This window comes from Ambystoma mexicanum (assembly GCF_040938575.1).
Source record: "Ambystoma mexicanum isolate Mex_15411 chromosome 12 unlocalized genomic scaffold, UKY_AmexF1_1 Mex_chr12_unloc.1, whole genome shotgun sequence".
NCBI classification, from domain to species: domain Eukaryota; kingdom Metazoa; phylum Chordata; class Amphibia; order Caudata; family Ambystomatidae; genus Ambystoma; species Ambystoma mexicanum.
Window position 1 is genome coordinate 9510012 of NW_027182322.1, and position 5869 is coordinate 9515880.

A 5869-nucleotide genomic window follows, 5' to 3' on the forward strand; every position below is an offset into this window, starting at 1 on the left:
AAGGGGCTCACTCTCAGCACCAGGGGACCACTCCGGAGGTGATAGTGTGTGGTACAAATATCCATTAACATTAACATCCTCTTCTTGTTCTGAAGCTAGCAAGAGACATGAGACTTCTGCTCGCCAGTGGAAAGGCTTGAGCCTGTTGACGTGGAATACCTGAGGGGCTACCCCAGGGACTTGTTTGTCAACCAGACAATTGAGTTTGCCCATCTTAGAGATTATCCTGAAGGGTCCACTCCACTTATATGCCACAGCACAAGGCTTGGCAGGCTCCATCACAAGGATCTCCTGCCCTGGATCCCAAACAACTTGTGATGCTTTAAGGTCATGCCAGTACTTGTTCAATTCCTGGCTTGCCTTAAGGTTCGCTGTCGCTTGGCCCATCATCTGTGTTATCCTCCGTCTGAGGCCTAACACATAGTCTCCCACTTGCTTGGCAGGACCTGGAGGGGTAGCTTCCAAACCTTCTCTGATCTTAATAAGGGGCCCCTCCACGGGATGTCCAAAGAGTAACTCAAAGGGGCTGAAACCAACACCCTCTTGAGGTACCTCTCTGTAAGTGAACCACAGGCATGGCAGGAGGAGATCCCATTTCCTCATTAGGGGCTCTTCTAAAGCACCCAGCATGCCCTTGAGAGTTTTATTAATTCTCTCAACCAGACCATTGGTCTGGGGATGGTAGGAGGTGGAGAACTTGTAGGTTACCCCACACTCTTTCCACATTGTTTTCATGTAACTCGACATGAAGTTGGATCCTCTGTCATCAGAGACAACCTCTTTAGGGAATCCAACTCTGGTGAAAATGCCCAGGAGGGCCCTGGCAACTACCTTGGCAGTGATAGTCCAAAGGGGTACAGCCTCAGAGTGCCTGGCGGCATAATTGACCAAGACTAAGATGAACCGATGTCCACCTGAAGTGGGAGAGACAAGGGGACCAACAATGTCGATGCCCACCCTTTCAAATGTTGTGCCAACCACTGGCAACGGCTGCAGTGGGGCAATGCCACTGCCTCCAGTCTTTGCAGATAACTGACAAGTGGGGCAGGTCCTGCAGTGGGACTCCACTTTACTCCCATCTGGGGCCAGTAGAAATGAGCAGAGAGCCTTTGCTTTGTCTTCTTGGTACCAAGATGACCAGCTAAGGGCACCACATGCGCAAAATGCAGTAGGAAGGGCCTGTAAACCTGGGGTACCACCAACTTCTTGGGCACACCAGGTTCAGGCTTAGTGGGTTCACTAACAAGATGCTCACCCTCCCAATATATATGGAATGACAGAGGAACTTCACCTTGTGCCTTGGCCAGGGCTTGTTTCTTCAGACCCTCGAGAGAGTGGCACTCTCTCTGCCCCTTCTAGAAGTTGCCCCTAGAGTACGCCCTTCAGCCAGCAGGCATTGAAGGTCGGGGTGATCCACTGGGTTGAGCACCTCTCCCGCAGGATGTTCTTCTGACTCTTCACACTAAGGAGTTGAGACTTGGGTTTCCACTGGACCCAGCCCATCTGGAAAATGAATCCCAGTGGGTGCTGCTGAAGCAGCAGAAAGAGAAGGAGCCCCCTTCGCAGAGGTGACCTTCTTACCCTTCTGCCTTCTTGCCTTGGGTCACCCCTTTGGCTTGGGTCCCGGACTGGCAGTAAGACCTGGCGGTACCTGTCACCTAGTGACTGCAGTAGCAGTCAGGGGTAGACCATCAGGGCTTTGGTTTACCCGACTGTGACTGCTTTTGGGACTCCTCAAACTCCTGAGAGGCCCCCTTTTCTTTGTCCCTGTCCTTCCCACTGGAGTCCTTAGGGGACATCCGGTGGGAGAACCACTTGTCAGCCAGCCTGGCCAGTTTAAAGGGGTCCAAAACATTCTGGTCAGCAACATACTGATGCAGCTCCGGTGAACAGGCATCAGGAAAATGCTCAAAAAACCAAAGTTGGGACAATTCAACAAAGGTTTTCACCTTGTAACCATCAATCCACCCCATTAGGTCCATATGTGCAACACTCACCGAGTCAATCCAAGACACATTCTCTCTTTTCTTAAATTCCCTGAACCTTTTAAGGTATTGGGTAGGTATCATGCCAAACTTGGCAATCAAAGCAGATTAGATGCACTCATACTGACTCCTTTCTTCCACACCCAGTTTCAGAATACAGTCATATCCAGTCTGAGGCACTCTGCTTAACAAACACTCAGCCAAATCTCTTTTGTCAACATCATGGATTCCACAAGCCATTTGAAATGCTTCAATCCACTAGAGGATATCAGAACCCTCCACATACACACCAACCACATATTTCATCAACTTGGTGGCAGGGGACCTGACACTCTCAACTGATTTTGCTGAAATCTCCACTCTAGCTTTCTCTAGCTGGATTTTCTGTCATTCAGTGGCCTTGTTTTTAAGTTCCAGGTCCTTGTCTTTGAGTTCAAGACACCTATTCTTGAGTATCACTTGCTGTGCCAACTCCTCCTTCTTAAGTTCAGCCTCTCTTTACAACATTTTATATTCAAATGCCAATTTCATCCTCAATAATTCGGGTTCCAAAGGATTCCCTGAAGAAACATTGCTGGGTTTTGGAATAGAGGCAGCGGGAATGGTGGCACTCCCAGAAACAGATTCAGTAGCAACCCCAGAGGCAGGGGCTTCAATGGTTGCAGCCCCCCGTCATCAAGAGTATTACCATCAGTCCCACAGCAGCTATCAGCTCAGCCCTAGACTTATCCTCAACGTCTAACTCCCTGGCTTCACAAACACTCTGGAGAGCCTCTAAGCTCATCCTAGTCAATTTACCATTTGAAAAAGATTACATTGCTTGTGATATAGTTATCTAGTACACAACTAAACCTCAATGATATTTTGTAAGTGTCAAGGTTACACACTGATTCTTAAAACCATTAGCATCCCACCGCTGTAAAGACTGGAGGGGGGGTTATCTGTACTCCTGCCCTCTATATGGCAGAGTAGAAGCACAGAGCACCCCAGCTAAGATTCTCTATTATGGTAGCTATGCCCGAGCAATCAAGGCTTAAGCTCTACTGAGGTGATGTGGGCTGGTTCTTAAGTACAGTGTAGTCCACAAGCACCCACAAAGGAATGTCCACACACTATGTTAGTGATAACACAGTTCTTTATATAAATAAGGTTCACGTTATGTACACAATCACAATAACAAAATGTGTGCACCTACAATTCTAAAATGGTCAATATATACAGTCTCAATGTGGTACCACAATTACTCTTGATTCCATTATAATGCACCAGCTGCTGACAGTCTCAAATGGCATACAAATCAATTAGCAAATGGTATCAACAGTAAATTTAGGGAAAAAACAAGTGGTTAGACAATTGGCAGACTACTGGTCCTGTTTACCTACACACAGTTCTGTGTGAGGATCCCTGCATCAGGGCAACATGTAAATAAGATATTAAACAAGCCCAGTCCACATTTTTTCTAGTAGAGTCTTGTTCCCTTCTACAAATGTTCTACTACCCCAATGTACCTGGTTTAGCAGAGTTTGATGATGGGTCGTCGACGGATCCTTCTTGAGTGAACTCCCTTTAAGGCAGGAGCCACGGATCGTCGAGATCTCACAAAGAAAAGGTGAACAAAGGCAGCGAGGCAGCAGCTTCGGTCCTGGCGGTCATCGTCGATGACCGGTCGTGGATGTCCTGCGCAGATGAGGTGTGCGGTGCACCCCGACGATGATAGTTTGTTGCTGCAAAGAGTCAATGAAGAACGTAGGGCCAGCAAGGGTGCCGGGCCATCGGCGTCTGGCGTCGGTGAACGAGACGTGACCACGGCTGGCTTCTGGAGCTTTGTCGGCATCTCTGAAGTCTTCGGGTGGCGGAAAACCCACCGGCGGCTTCTCCTCGGTCGTCGACGACCTTGACTTTCTCCTACAGGACAAAGCGGTCGACAGTGATGAGCAAGGGAGTCCTTTATTCAAAGTGTTCTTAGGCAATGGAGCGTTACGGCTCTGGTTGACGATGATCGTCGTTGATGGTGATGGACGTCAAAGTCCAGGCACTTCGCTTCGTGATTCTGCAGTGGTCCCCGTCTCCGGTCGGCAGCCTTTCGAGGACTGTCTTCCAGGGCACTTCGGCAAAGGTTAGTTGGTGCACGATGGTCCCTCGTAGCTCGGGGAGAGGTCTCCTAGCCAGGTCCTCTCTTGGATCAGTTTCTTGAAGGCACAGCAGCTTTCAGATTGCGTTGAAGGGAAACAGCGGTTCACCTCCTTCTTCCGGCTCTACTTCGAGAGTAAGCATCAAGTATCGACTTCAGCTTCTGAACAATTTCCATCAGTGAGAGGCCCCCAGATATACTGTTGTTTGGTCTCTCATTCACTCTGCTGGGTCACACTCAGGCAACCAATCATTCAGAAGGGGATTCATGCAGGCAGGCAGGCAGCCAATCAGTCTCACAGTGCATTCAGGCCATTCTCCTCCAACAAGGAACGTGTATTGGGACAAGCAACCAGCCATTCAGCACTCCACACTGCATTCATACGAGTTTCAGGCAGGGCTGTCACATTCATTGTGTTACATACCAGAACCAGACACCCATAACATGAAGTGCATATTGTCACACACTCCATTCACCCAGCTCCCACCCCAAGGGTGTACCCACAACATACAGTCACTGGGAAGGCTCCAGCCAGTCTGGCCTTGACTTCCCCACAATACTATATATGGAACTTCCCCCCCAACAGCCAGTCAGGGTAAGGAACAGAGCCATGGCTTCCCAGGACTTTGGGAAAACAAGGTAAAAGGCAATAGAAAGAAAGAGGCCACATGGGCCATCTTGTTTCCTATCAGGAATCAACAGATTCCAATGGCAGGGCCTGGGTATCCCAAAATGGAGGATATTCAGAGTACCTGTCAAATTCAGCATGGATTGGACACCAGCCATTACCCTGCTCTGTGGGCCACACACAGGTGCCCAAAAACATGCAGTAGGGGTACATGGTTGTACCCCCACCCATGGGTGCCATAAGGGTATCCCAAGGGTCTGTTCACCCTGACCAAAAAGAGAAAGAGCTGCACTGCCAGGAATCACGCATGGACTCCTGTGCAGAAAACAATACAGAACCTATATGAAAAGGGAGTATAGGACAAGGACACGGAGGCCCTGTCCTTCCAATGCATTTCCAGCATCACAATCTTTGATATGCTGGGTGTTAGTCTTAGCAGTCAACGGTGGTGGCGCAAGTTATGGTTGCTTAGCTTACCATAACTGGCATATTTTGGAGGTTTTTCGGTTTTACTTGTAACCATAACGTCCCTTTAACAATGGTTTTTTCATTGAATTTAATAGGTTTTTATTAGTGCAACTTAACCATAACGTCCCGTTAACTAGGTCTTTTCATTGAATATATATAATAGAGGTCCTCAGGCACTTGCCAGCACCTTGGACCATTTGACCTAATGTCTTTTAAAAAATGTTTTTAATGCTGCACCCTCCTGTCCTTATTCCGCATGCTCATTTACTCCTGTTTCCCCGATACAGCCTGCCCACCAGCCCTCAGCTGTCACCAAACAAATTCATTCCGATCCTGAGCACCCACCCATGTTCCCCTTACTTATTTTCCTAGATAAACTAAGAGCCCTGGAACGTAATGTAGTGTCAATGTAGTAAGCACAATTGAAGACTAGGTCTACTCTACCAACAGTATGCTCTCCGTTCAATGACCTACAAATGTTGCTGCGACCATCCTCTGTACTTTCCCACATTCATCACTTCAACCATAACCTGTCTCCACTCCTCTCCCTTGCCAATAACTGTAATCCCTTGGAACCCCAGACCTTCCCAGCCGAATTTGCTTAGGGGCCAGCATGTTCAACAGCATCTCATGGCCATCTACCAGCCAAAGTACTCC